The sequence below is a fragment of the Gopherus flavomarginatus genome, chromosome 6, assembly GCF_025201925.1.
Source record: "Gopherus flavomarginatus isolate rGopFla2 chromosome 6, rGopFla2.mat.asm, whole genome shotgun sequence".
NCBI classification, from domain to species: domain Eukaryota; kingdom Metazoa; phylum Chordata; order Testudines; family Testudinidae; genus Gopherus; species Gopherus flavomarginatus.
The window spans coordinates 7,237,459-7,259,495 of record NC_066622.1 but is presented as its reverse complement, the minus strand read 5'-3'; the positions used below and the strand labels follow the sequence as shown (position 1 = coordinate 7,259,495).

The window sequence follows — 22,037 nt, the reverse complement described above, 5'->3', positions numbered from 1 at the left end:
TCAGTCTTGAATATAATAAGAACAGCAGTACCGGGTCAGACCAAAGGTTCATCTAGCCCAATATCAGTCTACCGACAGTGGCCAATGCCAGGTGCCCCAGGAGTGAACCTAACAGGCAATGATCAAGTAATATCTCTCCTACTGTCCATCTCCATCCTCTAACAAACAGAGGCTAGGGACACCATTCCTTACCCATCCTGGCTAATAGCCATTTATGGACTTAACCTCCATGAATTTATCCAGTCCTAGCCTTCACAACCTCCTCAGGTAAGGAGTTCCACAAGTTGACTGTGCACTGTGTGAAGAAGAACTTCCTTTTATTTGTTTTAAACCTAATGCCCATTAATTTCATTTGGTGGCCTGTAGTTCTTGTATTATGGGAATAAGTAAATAACTTTTCCTTATCCACTTTCTCAACATCACTCATGATTTTATATACCTCTATCATATCCCCCCCTTACTGTGAGCCTTCAGATCTGTTGTCATCTGAGCACATGGATGAGGGAGCAGGAAAGGAGAGCTTGTGGGATTAGTATGGGAAGAATTAGGGGAGACTGAATCATTTGTGGGAGGAAGTGGTGGCCGAGGGAATGGAAACCTGCAATAATAACCTCTCTGGTGGCCAAAAAATCTTGAATTGGGTCTTGGCCATTGCTATGTGGCATGTATGACAAACATACACTGTGCTCGTGTGTCCGCTGAATAAAGCACTGGGGGCCCAATCCTGAAAGGTGCTGACTGCCCTCAGCTCCCACGGAGGTCAGTATTGTCAACCCTGTCCATTCAGAAATCATGAGCCAGGCCCCCAGAATCATTATCTCTCTATATATAAGGTGAGTTCTTTCTCTTTGCTTTCTGGTTTCTCAGCTTTTGGGGCCACTCAGGTCACATTTTCAAGCTTTTTTCCCACAATCACAAGGGCTAGAAACTTTTTTCCTTTTAAAAAGTGAAAGCTGAGATTGTGCCATATTTATATGACTCCAGGAGCTGGGGCTTGAAGAAAAACCCCAAAGATTGCCAGACTTGGCAAAAAGATCACCCTGTCATAATTACCAGAGTTCCTGCAATAACCACGCCCCTGGAAAGCATAGTCCCATAATTAAGGTAAGATTCTGTCACAGGTATTTTTAGTAAAAGTCAGGGACAGATCATGAGGAATAAACAAATTCATGGAAGCCCACAACCTGTCCCTGGGCGGGGGACAGACTGAGCGCTGCCATGGCTTGCAGCCAGGGCCGGCTCCAGCATTTTTGCTGCCCCAAGCGGCTGGAGGGGGGGAAAAAAAAAAGCTGCGCTTGGCGGCACTTTGGCAGCAGTTTTACCACTGCCGCTTCATTCTTTGGTAGCAATTTGACGGTCAGTCCTTGTCTCCAAGAGGGACCAAGAGACCCGCCTCCAAATTGCCGCCAAAGACCTGGACATGCCGCCCCTTCCCATTGGCCACCCCAAGCACCTGCTTCCTGCTTTGGTGCCTGGAGCCAGTCCTGCTTGCAGCTGCTCCAGCCCCACCATGGCTCCAGCGGCAGGATCTGATTTCTGCTGCTCCAGCCTCAGGTGGGCTGACCCAACCCCAGTTGCTGCTCTGGCAGGCCAGGGAGAGGTGCTTTGGCAGAAGACCGCTGGCCTGCTGTTCCGACGGCCCCAGACTGACCACTGGCCTGCTGTTTGGCAGCCCCGGGGATGGCCGCTGGTCTGCTGATCTTGTGGCCACTGCTCTTGGGCTGGTGGACGGCCAGCGGTTCGAGAGGCCCCAGGGCTGACCACCAGTCAGCTGTTTCCATGGCTGCTGCTCTGGTAGCTGCGCCTCAGAAGAAATCAGGAAGGTCACAGAATCTGTGACCTCCATGACAGAATTGTATCCTTCCCATAATGAAGAGCACATTAGCACTCTGATTCCATAACAGTCCATCTTGTGACTGAGCAAAATAATCTGCATCTGTAGCCACTTCCTATTGCATGGGAATAATGGATGCTAAGTGCCTGATTCTCAGGGACTCTTTTCCTGTTCTGGGATAAGGATGGGGCATGGGGTGGCTTCAAGACAACTTCATGCTCCCTGTATTCTGGGGCCACACAGGGACCCACCCAGCACTAGGGGTAAGCTAGAGCAGCATCGGGGTCACTCTGATTTACACTTTGCTTTCCTACAGGCCGTGGAAAGCAGGAGATAACTGTAGTGCAATGGACGCTAGCCAAACAATACACCTCCTGATCTGTCCAGGGCCAGTGTGGAGTCCTTTGACCAGCTTGGCAGCTGCCATGGTGATGAGAACACATAGGGAGCCATTTGCACCACTTTACAAGCTTATTGCAACTGAGAATCAAGTTCTGTGCAGCTCAGAGCACTTTGGTAATGTCTGGTAAGTACGTACTGCATGTATTTAGTGTTTACTAGTGCTGACAATATAATACTTTAGAATAAGTGAAATGCATACCACAACGCACTGAGGGACTAAGCTAGTCTTTTGAATTCACTCATTTAGTCTTCAATTTTATAGCCACCTCCCATTGTCATATTTTTAATCATGTTTTGGTTTCTTCATGGTTTAAATTACATAAGGCAGCTAATGATTTTAATTTAAAGCATGCTGTGGAAGAATGCAAATAATATTTCTGCCTAGTCAAGGGCAAATGTGAACTTTTTATTGTAAACTAATTAATCATTGTTTTCTGCAGGAAGATAAATGACTTAGAGAATGGGGGTTCTTTTGATTATTTACTAGGGTCATGTAGGACCAGCATGCCAAAGGTTATCAAGCCAGGATCTCTGTGTTTAAATAGGAGCTGATGAGACTAAATTACTTTAGACATCTGGGTTTTTTCCCCTAAACTGAGGGAAGTCAGCTAAAGTTACCCTCAAAAGTGAGCTGCAACCACAGCAAAATATGTCAGTATAATGTGCTATTCCTTGCTCCCCTTACATTGTGTTGGATTAGCCTGGAGAGCTAGAGTATCTAACCCAAATCAGACTTTCTACTAAATTTTTTCCTCAAAGTGAATTGTTCATAATTAATCAAGTCAGATTTAGATTGCTCACCTAGATTTCAAGCTCTCTCAAACACGAACTGTCTTTTGAGGCTTGTTTGTATAGTGCCTGGCCCAGGGGATTTTTCTAGATTAGTGTTTGCTGTCCTGTTTTAGTTCAGATTGGTTGCCAATTAACTAAAAGAAGGGTAGATATGAGTCTAGAGTCAGACACTCCCCCCTCCCCAATTGTTTCTTCCAGGACACACATAAACCACAAACATATGTATCCTGGAACAAACAGGGAGTGTCTAGACTTGCATTTACAATTGCATTTCTTAATGTCAGTTAACTGGCAATCAATAAATTGGAGCCACAAACTGTAGTGCCCACAAAACGATTTTAATACATGTACATTGATGCAGCTTTGGCATTTGAAAATGCTGGGAACCTCCTAGTCCACAGAAAATCAATAATTAGCAGGTAAAACTCTCCTGACTTCCATGTTTCTCACCTAGGGTGACCAGACAGCAAGTGTGAAAAATCGGGACAGGAGGTGGGGGGTAATAGGAGCCTATATAAGAAAAAGACCCAAAAAATCGGGACTGTCCCTATAAAATTGGGACATCTGGTCACCCTATAATCTCACCACAGTGACCTCAGTTATTAATAACAACACATGCAGTACTTACTTACCAGACGTTGCTAAAGTGCTTTGAGCTGCATAGAACTTGATTCTCATCCAGCTGCAGCCTTGGTTGATTGAGATGCCTGGTATTAGCTAGCCCTATTTCAGCTTTTTGTCTTCGTTTCTAGATTATTAATTGGCAATAGAGGTGAGATGTCTTAATGGGATGAGTGCATATGCACATTAATAGGACACCATTACTCTTCATAGACACATAACAAAGCCTTTCAGAATCTATGTAAGTAGTGTAGATGAGATCCATTATTACAGATAAATTATTTGACAAAGTCTCACAACTCCTGAACATGAAGAGCTAGGTGTGCCCTGTTGCTACATGAGTGTGCAAGAAGCATTCCCATGCAAGGATTGAGCACAGTCACGATCCTTGTGCTAGCAGGGCTAGGAGAGATGGCTAATTAGAAGATGTTACTGCCCTTGTGGGATTTACCTGAAATTGTAAAGCAATGTAAAGGTTTGCTTAAATGTGAATATGGCCTAGGATGATCAGGATATTTTGAAGAAGTTCTGTGGGGCGGGTCCCATCCCTTGGAACAGAGGGAGATGTAGCTGGTTCAAAGCTAAATCAATTGGTAAATCCAGGAACTGTTTCTTCTCCGTCAGCTACACAAGGGGAAGGCATTTATACCAGTGCAAAGTGAGTAGACAGTGGGTGCAAAGTACTAGTAACTACTACTAACTAGTGCTGCTGGGAATCAGGGCCTTAATCCAATGTTCACACTGGTAGGTATCCACTTTCCACTCTCTTCATTAGCCTTGTGCTATTTCACCTGTCATTTGGATCTGAGCAGCTGTATCTATTACCAGCCAATCTTTTTATCCATATCGAGCCACACTCGAAACTTAGCTGCAAGAGGGTTGCCTGCATAGTTGTGTTATTACAGTTAATACAAATATAATAAAAGGCAGGACAAGTTTCTTAAGTAAAAAAAACCCAACACCTTCTGAAGAGATGGGATTTTGTAGAAGTATGGCACAGTACATTGGGAGCAAATAAACCAATCTTAGTTCCACAAAAAGACAATGTCAGACCCAGTTTATAACCGTGCAACATTTGAAACTAATTTCTTTGCCAAGATCTATGCGTCAGAGCAGGCTCAGTGTCCCTTTCTGAAGTAATGTGCTGCCATAATTTCTGCCTGTAACATCCAGACTGATCAAGCTCTGATTATGGGTTGGCAAGACGTTCTTTGAAATCCCTGTTTCTTCCCAGCCTTCACTCTTCGTGTCCCCCAAGAATCTCTTGGCCAGATAGTCTGCGTCTTTGTGCTCTGTCCCCAACAGATTCTACTCTTGAAGCTAGGGTAGTAAGTCACAGAAGGATTACCCCAGTGTAGGGGATCTTCCAGTCATTGAGACCTGACAGATCTACATTCCTCCATGCTGCCATCATAGCAGGGTATGGTCAAGGTTTCCTTACTGATCCGTGGCTACCATACCATCTCCTTTGAGTCACTGGCAGCCAGCTGAACTTAAAGTGGCTTTTTGGTTATACTGGGAATCTGTCACAAAACACAGCGTACCCAGGATGGGAATGAGGGGAATGTGCAAAGGACACACCCATAACTGAGCCACACTATGTGCTCTACTCAGCCAAGCATCTCAGCTGTCATTTTTATTTTTCTCTTTCTGTCAGGGACAGTACGTGGTCCTGCTGTGAAGGCAGGGGACTGGACTCAATGAGGTCCCTTCCAGTTCTATGAGATTGATTAATAATTATGGAGATATATCTATCTGTTTTGTCCCTTATAATCACTTAACATTTACCTTTTATAGTTTATAAACTTGTTTCTTCTTTATTCCAAAACCCAGTTTGTGCAATTCATACTTGAGGGGGGGGAGGGCAAAGAGTTGTGCATATTTTCCTCCACATTGAGGGAGGAGGTAAATTTAATGAGCTTACCATGTATAAATATCTACACAGTGCAAGACAATATAATCTTGGGCTTATACTCCAAAGGGAGTGTGCACCAAAGTGCTGGGCAATTTCCTGAGCTGAGTCCTTCCGCACAGACCTGATTGCAGACGCTGTGTGATTCTGCCGTTGTGTGTGACCCTACCTGTGCGTGTGCTGGAAGGGGGCTTGAGAGCCTGTCCTAGCAGCACAGAGTGGGAGGAACCCAGGCTGGTGGGACCCGAATGCAACAGGTAACACCCTGGAAAGATGGGTCCAACCTATCACAGGATGGATAGCTTAAAAAATTGTGACCGGGTCCTGCAGACCTGATCCTTGGATGTAGCCCTTTATACGTGTTAAACGTGGCAGGATGGACTAGGCCTGCTGGAGGCCTCACAGCCCTGCCCAGAAAAGGGCAACAGAGAGGTCCTCCAAGCTGCCTAGAGCGGCTGTGTGGGACACAGCCAATCGGGGCCCAGGAAGCTAGTATAAGAAGACCTGCAAGGGCCAGCGTGAGAGCAGTTCCTTGCTGGAGCTGGAAGAGAGTGGAGGGTGGGCCTGAGGGAGCTGCAGGACCTCGGACAGAACGGTGCTGGTAGAGGCTTAAGGAACCTCGAAGGAGCACCGGGCTGGCTGCTGGGACTCCACCAGGACAAGGCCCTGAGGAAGAACGTGCTGGAGCCATGAGGAAGTGGCCCAGGGAATTAGAGCAGCCATCTAAAGGGACGCGACACAGCTGCAATCTATAGGGTCCCTGGGCTGGGACCCAGAGTAGAGTGTGGACCTGGTCCCACCCCCACCAGCCACTGGGCGAGTGGCCTGGACTTTACATTGTTATACCCCAGAAGGGGAACTGAACTCTTCTAGTGGCTTAGCTGGGTCAGAAAGGCCCTGAGGGCGAAGACATTTACCTCCAGGGAGGGAGCTCTGGGGCACCTCCCTGTACTGGAGCAGTGACAGCTTGAGAGAGAAGTTACAGAGGGTGCTGAGGGAGGCCCCTATTGGACTCGTACCCTGAAAGGGGTTTGCTTTGTTTTTATTTCACATACAGACTGTGTGAGACTCGGATGGAGGGCTGAGTAGGGTGACCGGATAGCAAGTGCATAGGTGACAGGGTTATATCCTTTTGTGGTGCTCGGGCACCAGGAATATTCAGGGCTGGGGGCCCTGCTCCACCAATATTTGGAGCTGGGTCTCTCCCCCAGCCCTGCCTGGATCGGGCCCTGGCCCCCGCTCCCCTACGCATCTCCCCCCCGCTGTGTACCTGCCTGGAAGAAAGCGGCGCGTGCCTCTCCCATGCCTGCTTGTGCTGCCCCTGTAGCACATTCCTATGCGGAGAGGCTCCTGGCAGAACTGCTGCCCCAGGGACCTAGCACCCCCCCATCCCCTGATGGCAGGGCAGGCTGCCTTTACCCTGTCCTTCTACCCTAACCTTGAGCCTCTCCAACACCCCAAAACCCTCAGCCCCAGTCCTCATCCCCCTGCACCCTAATCCTCTGCCCCAGCCCTGAGCCCCCTCCTGCATCATGAACCCCTCAGCCACAGCCCTCACCCCACACACCAACCCTCTGCCCTAGCCCTTGAGCCCCCTCCTGCATCATGAACCCCTCATCCTCAGCCCCAACCCTCATCCCTCGCACTCTAATCCTCTGCCCCAGCCCTGAGCCCCCTCCTGCATCATGAACCCCTCATCCTCAACCACATAGCCCTCACCCCTGCACTCCCTCCCATCCCCAAACTCCCTTCCAGAGCGTACACCTCCTCCTGCCTCCAAACTCCCTCCAGAGCCTGCACCCCTCACCCCCTCCTACGACCCCAGCCCAGAGTCTGCACCCAAACTCCATCCCAAAGCCTGCATCCCTCACCCCCTCCTTCACACCCACCCCTTGCCCCAGCCCGGAGCCTGCACCCAGCACCCAAACTCCATCCCAAAGCCTGCACCCTGCACCCCTCCTGCACACTAATCCCCAGCCCAGAACCTGCAGCCCAGACCTCCTCCCCCTAGTCAAACCCCCTCCCAGAGCCTTAGGCAGGTAGGGGTGGAGTTTGAGGGGGCAGGTTCTGGGCACCACCAAAATTTCTACGAACTTGCCACCCATGAGCAAGTGTGAAAAATCGGGACGAGGTGGGGGGTAATAGGAGCCTATATAGGAAAAAGCCCCAAATATCGGTACTGTCCCTATTAAATTGGGACATCTGGTCACCCTAGGGCTGAGTAACCAAGGACCAACCACAAACAGAGTGTGCAAGAACACACACTGAGAAAGGGGTGCTCGTGAGAAGTGAGTGCACTACATTGCAGTAAAGTACTTTGAAATTGCAATTGTTACATTCATGAAGTAGAAAGGGGAGGGGCCAAGAACTTAAGTAGCTAGCTGGAGGACTGAGCAAACTGCCTACAGGTTGGTATTTTGGGGTGACCAAAGCTTTGGATTTTGGCCTGTTACAAATTATATCCTTTCCTGCAGTGGTGAGGTGAGCTATCTCCTTTGGTGTCTTGAGGTTTATCACACTCTTTACTGTAGTTTCCTGTCACCGTATCCCACTATCTTCAGTGCTTTTTCACTGCGACTGTCCTGAAATGGAGGAGATTAGATGTGTCATAGGGTGGCTGGGCCCAGCAGCAAATGAAGTAGGTCTAGCTCCCATCTGGCCAAGTAGGATGGTGAAGCAGCACCCAGGGGCTATAATGCATCATGGAGAGCTCTGGTGAGATTGTCAGGAAAAGTTTGGAGACAGCTGCAGAAAGCATGAGGAATTATGAGGAAGCCAGTGGAGGAGCCAGCTGGCTGTCCTCCTTGAGCTAGAGAACGAAGGCCAGAGAAGGCTCAAAAGGGTTGAGGCAGAGAGCAGCAGAGGGGAGACCCCTGCTGGTTCTGTGAATCAAAGTGGGCCAGTAGGGGTGGAACTGGTGAGCCGGGCCATGGTGAAGGATGCTGGCAAGCTGGGCCATGGTAAGGGACACCAGAGCAGTATGTTGCATGTACCATTTGGACTATGCTGGGGGAATTTCTGGCCTATGGTTGTGGGACTTCTGTTATAATATGAGCACAGGACTTTTGTAATAAAGGAACCCCCTAAGAGCTATTTTTATACTTGGAAAGATGTTTTTGACTATATCTGGGAAGTCTGAAGGAGGAAAACTGAGGCAGATGTTCCTGTCATGCCACAGCCTACCACAGGAGGTTGCTCTGGATGGGGGGGGCCTCTGAGACAGTGAGTTTTGTACCATAACTTCTAAGTCTATTCCCTCTCCAGAATTTTCCGTCACTTTGTATTCTGCTCACATGTGCCCCCACCCCTTATTTTGTATCTATCATTCTGTGTCTGGCAGCATCTCTCTCTCCTTACCATTTCCTCCCATTTAGGGCCCAGTCCTCCTCAGAAGTGGCGAGTGCCCTCTGTTCCTGTTGCCTACAGTGGGAACTGAGGCTACTCAGCAGCCCCCAGGATCAGGGAGAGCCCCTAAGTATCTCTGAAAACTTTAAAAAACATTCACCAATCATTCCTATAAGACATGACTTGGCGCTGATTTCTCTGGTCCTCTGTTGCAGTGTTCTAAGGGACTTGGCCAAAGGCATAAAAGATCCGGAGGACTTAGTAAAAGCTCATCAGTTCCTCATTCTTACACAGTCCTGTAAGGTGAGAGGGCTCGCTTGATTAAATGTAGAGGAATGGAAAGTCACTATCCCTTCGTATAAGGCCCGATCCTGCTTTGATATCAGGGCAAAGATGGTCATTCATTTGGGCTTTGTAGGTGACCCACTGCCTCTAATGGAACAGTGCAACTTAAAGGAGATCTCTCATTTATGTCCACTATAGTTTCTGAGTTTTAAAAACTATGACAAACAGCTAGCTCTCTTTGTACTGTTTTACTTTGTGGTGGTATATTTTACTATAGATTACTTGACAGATTAAATTAAAAAGTGTCCGATGAAATTTCATGAACAATTTCTAGATCTGCAATTAGCTTGGATATTCAGATCTTGTGCCTTAGGGTAGAAGAGGATATCAGCAGGGTTTATAAAGGAATTGCCTTTTCACATGCAAAGCAGAACAATTGGCTACATGCATTATAGGGATTTCCCCTTTCTATCCTACCAGATTTTGGCCACTGCTAAAGGCAGAATAGTGGATAAGACAGGATAATGATCTAATTTGGGATGGCAAATCCTGTGTTCTTACTAATGACTGTTTGTTTCTTTTGTACCATTTGCAACAAATCTCTCTCCAAAACCACATCAATAAAACAAAATAATCAACATATATTAAGATTGCACGCTCCTGTAATATACAGCATACAAAGGAAAAGAGACAAGTCCTTATATTTTTGAGTTCTATGGTTGTTACTTTTATTTGATAACTAACCAGTGGCTGTTGTAAACCAGTGAAGAGAGTTAATGATAGCGCACAAATTGCTTAATGAAAATGGCTGGTAATGAGGGATTTGGGGGGGGGGAATTGCTTAATTAACTGTCTGTTAAAATATGCCAGTTGAGTTTTTGGAGTCCAAGATAGAGCAGTAGAGAAGAACATGCATCCTTGATGCAGACTGCAGTATGTTAATGGGAACGCTACATCATGTATCCCTGCTAATTCCAAGCCAGGAAACAGGGTTGCCACTGATGTGCTTTGAGAATCCCAAGGCACCATGTACAGCAGGACGCAATGTGACAGATGGAAATAAGGTAAAACAAGCCATCCACGTGAAAGGAAAGGAAAGTTTTAATCACTGAGCGAAATGGAATTGTGCCATTTAACAAACACAATGTCTCGAGGCTGGTTTTGGCTCGGACAGTCCATGGCAAGAGTTTTGGCTCTTTTGTGTTTGTCAGTATTGAGTTTGCTGGGGTGTTTATTGTCACCCGTACTTTAAACATGCAGGCGGTCAGCTGCAGCACACACCAAGAGTTCAGTTTCTCCCGGAAGCATTCCCCTTTCAAAGAGGAGCTGAAGAGTGGTAAGTGCTTGAATAGCCTGTACCATGCCGTCTTCTAGTATCCCACTCAATGGGATTTCCCTGGTACCCATCATTCATGCCCCGTGCTACATCTGGGTGTCCTAAGATGTCCATGTAGCGAGGCCTGCCAGAACTAAAGGAAAGTCTGTTTGGGGTTTCACTTCTGTGTCCCTATTTTTCTCGGGCAATGCCATCATTTTTGTTAGCTACTTCTGGCACATCCGTTCCCATGTCTCCTTTCTGCTGCTGGATGATGGAAGTAGTGCCCAAGAACTAAATCCACCCACGATGCTGAAACATTTGTCAGTTTGTTAGGTGAGTACAGGAGATAGACAACTTGCTGGGTGGTTGTGGTGGTGGTTCTTTCCCATATGTGTCTGCTGCCTAGAGCCTTGCACTGAATAGAGATCAATAGCATGCAGATAAAACCCACAGTGGGAAAACATGGAATAAAAGTGCTACACTGCAAATGCTTAAGTTTCAGATGAGGCTTCCAATCTAAGTCTTGATATGTGGATTTTAATATCTCATCAATTTCGACTATTGTAGGGGTTCTCAGCCTGGAGGTGTTGACCCCACCTTGCTCTCCCATACTGCTAAGTGAGATGGAAGTCCTGGCTAGATGGAAGTGGAAGAGCTGTTGGGAGGCCCAGTATGAAAAAAGTTGAGAACCGTTGCATTATTTAATAATTCTTCCACTTCACTTTGCTAGTTGTTCACTCAAATTGAAGTGGGCCAAAGTCTGTGGTGTTATACCAGTGTAAAGGAGCAGAGTGTGACCCCAAGCTGCTGAAGCAATCGATTACAAATTTAATCGCAAGTCTTAGGAGACCGTTCTTTGATCTCAGGATCTCAAAACACTGTACAGACCTAAATTTAGTAACCCTGTGAAGTAAGAGAGTGTGGCTATCCTCATGTTACACAAGAGTAAACCAAGGCAGTGTGACCCACAGGAGTGCAAGTTTTGTGCTTTAACTACACAACCATCCTTCCCTTTCCCTGGTCATGTCAGTGTCACCCCAAGGTTAAACTGCAATGAGAAAATAGCCTAGAAAACAAGTGCCTTGAGACTAAATATGTACCCGAGGTTTTCACTGTGGTCCTCAATGTAACTACAAAGATTGACACCAGCTGAAGTCAATTTACACCAGTTGAGGATCTGGACAATGGTATGATGCCTGTTATGAGAGAACTGTTAAAATATTTCAACTTATTAATATCCCTTTATCGTTAACAACCCAGATCTCAAATGTAGTTGGTCAAATTGAAAGCCCAAGTCTGGTGTTCAGGCTAGTTGGCTAGTTGAGGCCGAGAGTTTGCATGGAAGATCAAGGAGAGCTTCAGTTCATTCTGCAGTCTACTTCTAAGGCTTGGCATTGATGTTTCTCTAATGTATGGATGAGTGGGATAGTTATTAGAGATGGGCACAGCCAAAGGCAGTTCGGGTCTATCTGTATATTTATTTTGGGCTCATAAGTGTTGACTCTGTGAATGCTCCAGGGCTGGGGAACCCACTGGCAACCAGCTTCCCTATTGCCCCCAGTACCTCCCACCTGCCATGATCAGCTGTTCCACAGCATGCAGGAGGCACTGGGGGAGAGGGGTGGAGCAGGAACAGAGCGCGCTTGGGGGAGGGGGTGGAACTGGGCAAGAAGAAGCAGGATGGCGATGGGGCCTTTGGGAAAGGGATGGAGTGGGAGCAGGGCCTGGAACTGAGCTGGGGTGAGGATCCCTGGGGAAAAGAGGAAGCTGGTGCCTGTGGCTGGGCTTATTACTTTTTTACTGCAACTCCTAAAATTAAACGTTGGTATTAAGGTTGAATTAATGGATCTCTTCTCTGTTTCAAACCCAGATGGCAAAAGCTGGGTTTTTGCAGCTGTGTTGGTCCCATGATATTTGAGAGAGAGGCCAGGTAAAGTAATATCTTTAATTGGACCAACTTCTGCTGGTAAACGAGACAAGCTTCCGAAGCTACACAGAGCTCTTCTTTAGGACCTAAAGCTCAAAAGTGTCTCTCTCTTACCAACAAAAGTTGGGTCCAACTAAAGATATTACCTCACCCCACATCTTGTCTCTCTAATATCCTGGGCAGGAGTGATGGAAGCTCTCTCAAAGTAGGGGGGAAGGGGATGCCACGGGCACCCGAACTGTAGCCCTACCCCTGCACTGCCCCTTCTCCCTAAGGCCCTGCCCTCACACTACCTCTTCCCCCCCAAAACCTTGCCTCCCACTCACTTTTCTCTGTCCCCTCCCCCCATCGCTCACTCTTATAGCTGGTAAAAAGTGATGCTGGCCCCAGGGCCCCTCAGCCTGGGACCAACATGGCTACAGCGCTACAAACAGATTTCAGATTGGTCGTTTTCAGTTAATTCATCTAAGGTCAACACGCGCGCGCACACCACTTCTTGGACTGGTCCTCGCAGTCTGGGACTGAAGTTGGTCCAGCTGAAGATATTACCTCACCCACCTTGCCAATCTGGTCACTGAGACTCTGTCTTGTCTCACATTACACAGCTCTTCCCAGATAATGGAAAATGCTCTTGAGATCTATTAAATTATAAAGGCATCAATAAATGAGATCCTTGTAATGTTTAAAACTTTCTTCACAATGGAATACCCAGACCCAGACAAGCCTGTAACGTAATGAAAAACATAATTAAAGTTTGTCACATTGAATCCATTATAACTCAACCATGTACCCAGCATTGATTTCACTCCTGAGTCGAAGAATGTGTAGTTTGATACCTCCTGAATCCCATTAACAGAGGCCTATGCATGCATGCCGTTTGTGAGGTTTAAAAACAAGCGTACCCTTTTAATCAACTTTAAATCCACAGGATTCATATTTTATTGAGTCTGAGTAAATGATAGTGAGGGAAAACTGTATCTGCCACAAGGCAGATGGCTTTTTAAATACAATCTCTAAATAGAGTGGAAAAGGAATTTTGGCTATACTTCTGAACTGGCAGGAAGCTTCAGTAGATTACTTTATTCAGTGGGTAATGCAATGGTAATACTGCCTGATAGCCAGAGGAAGAGAACCTCCAGTTTAATCATTTAGTAATACACTTACATTGCCCGTTATGGATTTGGCAACCGTCATAAATGAACTGCACTTTTATCCATGAACTACATTTAGAATAACTATACTTACATTTTTTCATCTACACCTTAAGCAATTTTTAGATGTGATACAAATGAAGATGTGTTCCATTCAGAGAATTCCTGGATGCCTTTATGTAGTAGGATGCAACTTCTACTTAGTGGCTTTAGGTAGTGAATGTATTCAATACTACACTGGCAGTTTTCCGAAAGCCACTTAAAGCAGCATCAGTAGAGGCAAGGAAAAGTTAGACTAAAAATATATAGATATATTCTTATGCAGGCACCTATAAATTGCAGTTGGTGGAATTCTGTTTTGTATTTTATATCTTGGTCAGTCATGAACAACAAACTCTTCCAGGAAAATTCTATCACATGACATTTTTCTTTACTACTTTTATTAAAAAAAACTTCTCTGTCCTATTGCATTTCTAAATTCCTTTTAGAAGATATAATTTGTCTTTTTATATACAGATTCTAGTACTTCTCAAACAGAATATTCTTCCTTACTGCCAAGTTACACTGCTTTCTCAGCTATGTCTCCTAGCAATGTCACTCTAAATGTTGCCCCGCACTAGAAGCTGGATCACTGATTAATGTCGTTGCAGAGCCTTTTTTTTTTTTTTTTTTTTTTTTTTTTTTTTTGTAAAACTGATTTGCTGCTACTATGATCTTGAAGAAAGATTTTAATTTGTTTTCCTTTTTGAGGCTTGCACTTGAAAGAACTTAAGAGGAACCTGAAGAAATACAAGTAGGGATGGTGGTTATAAGTTTCAAGTATTCTTACTCTCCCATCTTGTAACTAAACTCCTTTTGACCCTCTCCCTATTGTTGCACCTCCAAAATGATGATCAATGATTTTGAGAAGACCAGCCATGTTTTCATCTGCAGCATTTACCTCTGGAGTGAACGCTAATTTATACAGAAAATGCAGTCTATCCTTACTGCGGGATATGCTGATTTATAGACTGTGCATCTGTTTCACATAAAGTGCCCTGAGTGCAACAAAAACCTACATTCTAGCAAAACCCAGGGCATTCTTTAGTTTTTAATAAATCACGTTCCACTCATGGGATATTTGCTAATGAATGCATAATGAATCTGGAGAGATTTCTCTGCCTATCACTGCATATTCTGAGTTTCTGAGCCCAGTTCAGTACCCTCATTACTTGGACAAAAGTCCCACTCATTTCAAAGCCTTAGTAAGGACTGCAGCATCAGAAAGCTCGTTGTTAAAATATACATTGTGTCCCTACACACAACAGCTATTCAAGGCACAGTGGCAGAGACTAACAAGTGAGCCCTGTAAGACCTTAAATAAAAATTTTGCTTTACCTTCACCTACTAAATCTATTCCATTCAGGATCTCATTTTCTAGATTGGCTGAGGCAAACTGATCCCTGGTATGAATCCACTGATTTGTTTTATTTGTTGTGTGTACTAAAGAAACAACAGATCTTGTAGCCATGTTACATTAGGGCAAGATTCCGGTACTCTTACTCACTTACTGCCTTGGGAGAAATCACACTGAAATCCGAGGAAGGTGCTACTCAGAGTAAGCGTTTCAGAAAACATGCTTATCTACCTGTGGATATGATGGGGAGGTTAACTTCTAAGTAGTCTATTTCTCAGACTGTTAATTGAAGAGAGACTTATGTTGAAGCAAGAATATTCTTTTTCCGAGCAAGAGAATGCTGCAGCTTTCTTCAGAGGACGTGTATGTTTAAACAGGAAAGTGTTTCTCAGAGGGGCCACCTGACATGACTGAGTGACTGGGGGCACTGGGCAATCACTATATAGTCATCACACACTACAATAAATTACATTGTTTTAAACATCTTGAGCATATGTCGCCAGGCACCTGTATCTTCCCAGAGTGAGGTCTAGTCCTGGAGCCAGGTTTTGTCTTTGCTCAGGCAAACATTGGTGTGACGCTAGACCCCATATTCTTCATAGAAATATGGTTATGATATGAATATGGCATAACTAAGATGTTTTATGCAAGATGAGTGGTGAGATATCATTGGAAAGGATATGATTTGCTGAATGTAATTATCCAATTTGTATTGTGATGGGGTCAGGCCAGACAGGTATAGGAGAGTGATAAAAGGCAGGTATATTAGCCCCAGGATAAGCAGGTCCCTTTTCCCCTGGTAACTGAATAGGGGTTACTCCAGGTTAATTAGGACACCAAACCTAATAATGTTATGGAAATTTCACAACTAGAATAAATTAACCCCTTGATATGGTACCTGTAATGCAAAAAGCCACGTGTAGGTGCTCCTTGCTGCCATTAATTTCACCTGCACCAGTCAGGAGAGTTATATGCATAGCTTCCCAACAGTAGGACATGAGCTCTTGGTCTCTGTTGCTATCCTATAATGGCATTGTCATACTTAACTGTTTGCTAAATCAGCTGCTTTCCTTTTATCAGAAAGGTTGTTCCTTAGTGATAATCCCTTTTCCCCTGGCAGGATCCTTTTCTGAGTTGAGGCCTTTAATTAGTACACTGCTATGCTTCTTCATAAAACAGCACCTACTGTGTTAGCGATGAGACTCTCTGTCATGGCAGGTGTGCCCTGGGATGTGACAGAAGGCTATGCCACAGATAGAGAGAAAGGGCTTGCCTGGCATGTTGATACACATTTTAAATTGTTAGCTGTACCCAGAGGCTGTCAGAGTGCAGGGATCATGGGATCAGGTCTCAAGATCAGCCAGGCAACCTGCTCATGAGAGTCTCCTCCCAAAAGCAGCTTTCTTCCTCAGAAGACTTGGCTGAGATGAAAATAAATGCAACTTGTATTTCCCTGTTACATTTTACATAGCCAGAGGGCCAAATACTGCACTGATTTATGCCTTGTGACATCCCAATTAAGTCACTGGAGCCAAGGACAAATCACTCCACTTTTCTTTGACCCAGAGTCATCTCTAATTCAGCCCTAACTTGCTCCCCTGTTACAAGAGCCCCTCTGGGGCTTTGGAGTGGTACAGAATTACCGGGGTACAAGGCCACCCTGGCCATGCCCCTTGCCACCTACCAACAGCCCCCTCTTTCTTCGTGTCCACACATGGCCTGCCCCAGCCTTTCACAGAGTGCCCCTTGTGGCTGGCACTACTGCAGAGGTAGCATACAGCTGGCAGTGCTTCTCTGATACGAGCCACAGGCCCTCTCCACGGTGCCCTTCCCCAGGGGAGGTTAAATCTGCCTTATGACCCAGCTACCTGGCACAAAGAAGCTGCAGGGTAACAATGAATTTGGCCCTTTATCACAGCTTATACATCTTCTCCAGTGACAGAATAGTTGTCTCGATTGCAGGGTTAGTCAGAGGCCTAATTAAATTAATTGCTTCTAATTAAAGTGCTTTGAGATCTTGGAATGAAAAGTGCTTTGAAAGAAGGAAATATTATCCTTTCTTTAAAATGTTATGTTTTTTTTCTGCCAACAACCTTTTGTGGTAGGCTAATTTTAGCAAGTTGAAAGCAATAAAGTATGATTCGCCCTTTCAAAGGCTTTCTTGATATTAGTTAAAGCATTTCCTAATTTACCTTAATCAAAGAAGCAATCAAAAATTGCTAATCACCTTTATCAAGCCATTTATAGCGGAGCAAGCTGCATGGTAATCAGGCATACAATAAAAGAAAGTATATATTAGAAGGAAATAAAGGTGATCGGCCCAGGGGTCATGGGAGACCTAGTTTTGAATCCCAGCTTCCTATGTTAAAACTTTGGCTGAGGATGGTACATTGCCATGTACATTGGCCAAACCAGACAGTCTCTACACAAAAGAATAAATGAACACAAATCAGATGTCAAGAATTATAACATTCTTAAACCAGTCGGAGAACAGTTCAACCTCCCTGGTCACTCAATTACAGACCTCAAAGTCGCAATTGTCCAACAAAAAAACTTCAAAAACAGACTCCAATGAGAAACTGCAGAATTGGAATTAATTAATCTGCAAACAGGACACCATTAAATTAGGCTTGACTAAAGACTGGGAGTGGATGGGTCATTATACAGAGTAAAAACTATTTCCCCATGCTAATTTTTCCCCTACTGTTACTCACACCTTCTTGTCAACTGTTTGAAATTGGCCATTCTGGTTATCACTACAAAAGTTTTTTTTTTCTCCTGCTGATAATAGTCCACCTTAATTGATTACACCCATTTTTTCATGTTCTCTGTATATATATGTCTTCCTACTGCTTGCATCCGATGAAGTGGGTTTTAGCCCACGAAAGCTTATGCTCAAATAAATTTGTTAGTCTCTAAGGTGCCACAAGTACTTCTCGTTCTCTTTGCTAACAACCCTGACCCTCTGGATAATTAGCAAGTGGAGCTGATGCATTCCCAAAGGGACTTTATTCAGACCTTTTCACCTGAGGTGTTTGTAGGCTTCCTGCGAGAGGAGGGTATTAAAGTAGACAACATGGAGGAGGGGCAAATTATGAACAAAAGTCAGGGTGAGGTAAGTACCATACTTCATGAGTACTCTTACTGAAGTCAATGAGGTTGCTTCTCAGTATAAGATATTCCCTTCTGACCCTAAGACAGCTACATTGAAAGAAATGGCCATTAAGAACTGTATGACCATGCATCTTCGTTCAGATGAAGTCTGCAATTTTCCATTTTGAGATGCTAAAAAACAATTCAGACATAATCAATAAAATCAAAATGCTTCCCAGAGCAGACTCGATGAGATGTCTTTGGTGTTTCTCTGCTATTCCTACACCCTTCACATGACCCAAAATGAGCAGTATTTTCCCTTTGCACAGCAAAGTCAGTGTCAACATTAATAAATTCCAACCATTGTTTATTTTATGATTATATGCACAAGTGGACATTTATGGCTCTTCCATTGGATATGTCCTGATTTCTGGACAAATTAGTTCCTGATTCTCCTTCATTGTGTCATGTGGTCCTCACCTCCAGGGGTTAACTGTTCACTCAGTTCATGAGAAATTCTTTGGGGTTAGGAAATCTTCTCATTTTATGAATCCTGCTTGTGATACTCACTGCCTTTTGTCATCAGAAACTGAGTCACTCAATACCAGTCTTTGAAGTTAACTGAAATCTTATCTTCTCAGTCTGACATTGCATGAGTGCTTTTTCAATCTTTTCTATAAATGTTATTTCACTTAATGTAACTGAAAGAGTTGTGACATCTCCCGAAGGAGAACAATCTTAGAACTGGGCAATTTGTAATGCATAAGTTATTCCTAGAGCTGATGAGGAATTTTTGACAAAACTATTTTTTCATCAGGAAGTGCTGAATCATTGAAACCAAAACATTTCATGGGAAAGGATCAGATCTGACACTTCTTGACTAAAAAAACTGTTTTTGAAAAAAGTTTAGAATTGTGGAAATGTCCCATTTTGTCAAAACAAAATATTTTGGTTTTCTGGTTCAAAATAACTTTAGTTTTGCCCATTTCCCAAGTTACAACAGACTGTGATGATCTCAAATGTAATGATTCTTTCCATAATTCCTGGCCTCTAGTTCATTCACAAACAGTTTGGCTTTGCTATTCAAATTTCTATGCCTGAGCTTTTTACTGGATATGAAAGTCACAACATGGTATGTTCCTGTTCCCTAACTGGACAAACTCTTACAATCAGGTTTCCAGCACAAATATTCATATTTGCAAGTTCAAAATTTGCCAATATTCTCAAACTCTCACTTAATATTGACTTTTTCCATGAACATTTCTGCCACTGAACTCCTGTGGCCACGTATCTATGGACAGTAAACACAAGAGAGGTCTGAACCAGCTGTCCCTTCAATGAGGTCCTGCCCCCACCCCACTGTTTCTCTTAGGCCCCACCCCTGCTTGCTCCATCCCCCCTCCTGCCGTCACTTGCTCTCCCCCACCCTCACTCACTTTCACCAGGCTGGGGCAGGGGGTTGGGGTGTGAGGTGGGTGCATGGCAGTGAGGGCACCAGCTGGGGTTGTGGGCTCTTGGGTGAGGCCAGGGATGAGAGGTTTTGCATGTGGGAGAGGGCTCCGGGCTGGGGCAGGGAGTTGGGGTGAGGGCTCTGGCTGGGGGTATGGGTTCTGGGGTGGGATCAGGGATGAGGGATTTGGGGTGCAGGAGGGAGCTTTGAGCTGGGGCTGATGGGTTCGGAGTATGGGAGGGGGTGTGGGCTCCAGCTGGGGGTGTGGACTCTGGGGTGGGACTGGGAATGAGAGGCTTGGGGTACATGAGAGGGCTCAGGGCCAGGGCAGGGGACTGGGTATGAGGTCCCAATGGCTCTTACTGAGGCTCCCTAGGGAACTGCAAGGGGCCAGGCAGTATTCCACCAGCACAGAAACAGTGGAGGGCTGATGTAAGTGACTATGAGGCTACTGAGGCTGGGTATATCGGGAGCAGGAAGGCAATTAGCATGTCACTGAGTGGTCTGAGGAGTCTGAGCTACAGCCCATAGGCATGGGCGGCAGGTGTAATAGGCCAGGGGAGGCTAAATCTCTCCAAACAGGATGCATTGCACCTCTCTCTGGAGGCACGCCACTGGCCTGCCACCTTTGGAACCCTGCCAAAAGGGTACCCAGGCCGTGGCCCCTTCCACACTCCCTGCTGAGGCCCCACTCCCATGTCCCGCTCTTCCCTTTTGGGCCCTGCCCATGCTGCTCCTCTTCTCATCCCCGCTTTGCCTCTTCCCCCGAAGCCCCCCCCACTCACAGCTCCCACTTCTCCGCCCCTTTCCCCCGCCTCTCATGCTTCTCCACCACTTCCACTGCAGCCCCCTCTGCCTGCCTCTCGCACTTCTTCACAGCAGAGAGGTGCAAGCTGGGGGGGCCCCTTTGGGGAAGGGGGCAGAGAGGTGCAGGTGGGGGAGCCCCTCAGGGGAAGGAGCCCAGCGGGCGGAGGGGAGGTGGACTGGGGGCAGGGCCTCAGAGGGAGGAGCCCGAGTGGGAGCGGGCCTCGGGTGGAGCCAGGGTAGGGCCCCAGTCCGGGTGACAGTGGCCCCTCACACTTCTAGGGAGCTTCCAGTGCTCAGGCCAAGCCTCCCCAAATGTGGGAGTCGGGCCCCACCCATGCCCCTAGGAAGCCCTTGTGCGGTTCCCATAAATCAGAGCAGTCTCTGGTGCTTCTCTAATCTACGCTGGGGGTTGCACTGTCTCCATCCAGCAGCCAAGAATGCATATGACACAGAAGTGGTAGAAAGCTACTTTTGCTCATCCCCTCTTTCCCGTGAGCTGCCTTCTCTGCTGCATCTCCCCGGGGAAAGACAGCACAGAACTGGTCCCTTCCTATTTCTCATCATTTGAACATTGTGAATTTACAATTGATTGATAGCTTCCCAGGCCAGAAGGAGCCACTGATCAATTCTAGCCTGACCTCCTGTGTAACACAGGCAACAGAAGTTCCCTGAAAAAAATCCCTACAGCATATTTTTTGGAAGAACATCCAATCCTGATTGAAAAACTTAAAAATGAATGAAGAGCAAAGTTAGCACCATCTGTCTGACACACAAAACCTTATGAAAAACAATTTCAATATATCCTTTCTTAAATTGAAAATGTTACCATGTAAATCAACCATCCTAGTATTGCCTCATTCCCCTAGCACTGATGGCAAGCACAGCTTAAGATAAACTTCTGATACATAATAAGAGAGTCTTTCAGAGTTATGTCATTCAAAAGTACAGAGTGACAGACTGACTTCTTGGAGATCCTCCTCATGTAGATCTAGGTTAAGATTTTTTAAAATTAGTCCTGATTTGAGGTGGTTCAGTTGACGAAACTGAAATGTGCCTCATTTATAGAGGATGGGCAATCAACAGGCACTGAAAATCAAGCACCAAAAAAATGGATATCTCCATAATCACAAGCACTTTTGAAATTCTTAGCCCTAGCTACCTGGCTGATTTTGGTTCTGGATCAGGGTAATTTCCTCCCCATGATAGTCAATGAATGGTACCTAGATAGATTTAGCTGAAGTTCATTGCTTGCCTATGCCTTTTCCATAGGAAGAATTTCATGAATGTCTTGATTCCTTTGTTTTATCACTGGTAGCTGTGGGGATTCCTACATCAAGGTACATCTGTGTTTTGCAAGCAGAAGTACCATCTGGAGAAATGTTTCTAATCTGTATCAAGAGTTATTATTACGTCTGATAATGTTCTCTTTGCTTGAAGGTGATGATGAAAGAACTTAAAGACTGCTTTTTGTGTGTCCAAAAGTGTTCATTTTATTCTGTCAAATCCAGATCTAAGAGAAGAAAGTATTAATCCTTACCATTTCATACATTCGAATACCCAGTCAGCCAAATTCCCATTGCAGCTACTTCATTGTAACTGTGAAATTGGCAAGTCCACTCATGTGCACAAACAAAAATCTGCCTTTGTGCATTCGGAATGAGTGGTGCTTTATGCAGAGGTGGTGCAGGAAAAGGATAAGATAGT

The 22,037-nt window shown here is 45.4% G+C and overlaps 1 long non-coding RNA gene across 1 annotated transcript in view; it reads left to right on the top strand.

Annotated features, from left to right (window-relative positions):
- The window catches only part of LOC127053244 (uncharacterized), a 45,764-nt gene extending 23,967 nt beyond the window's left edge, over positions 1 to 21,797 (top strand). Inside the window, exons 3-5 of the long non-coding RNA XR_007774973.1 lie at positions 2,151 to 2,360; positions 10,452 to 10,527; positions 21,603 to 21,797. This is a non-coding gene — a long non-coding RNA (uncharacterized LOC127053244). The remainder of the gene's footprint in view (positions 1 to 2,150; positions 2,361 to 10,451; positions 10,528 to 21,602) is intronic.
- The last annotated feature ends 240 nt before the right edge of the window (positions 21,798 to 22,037 follow it).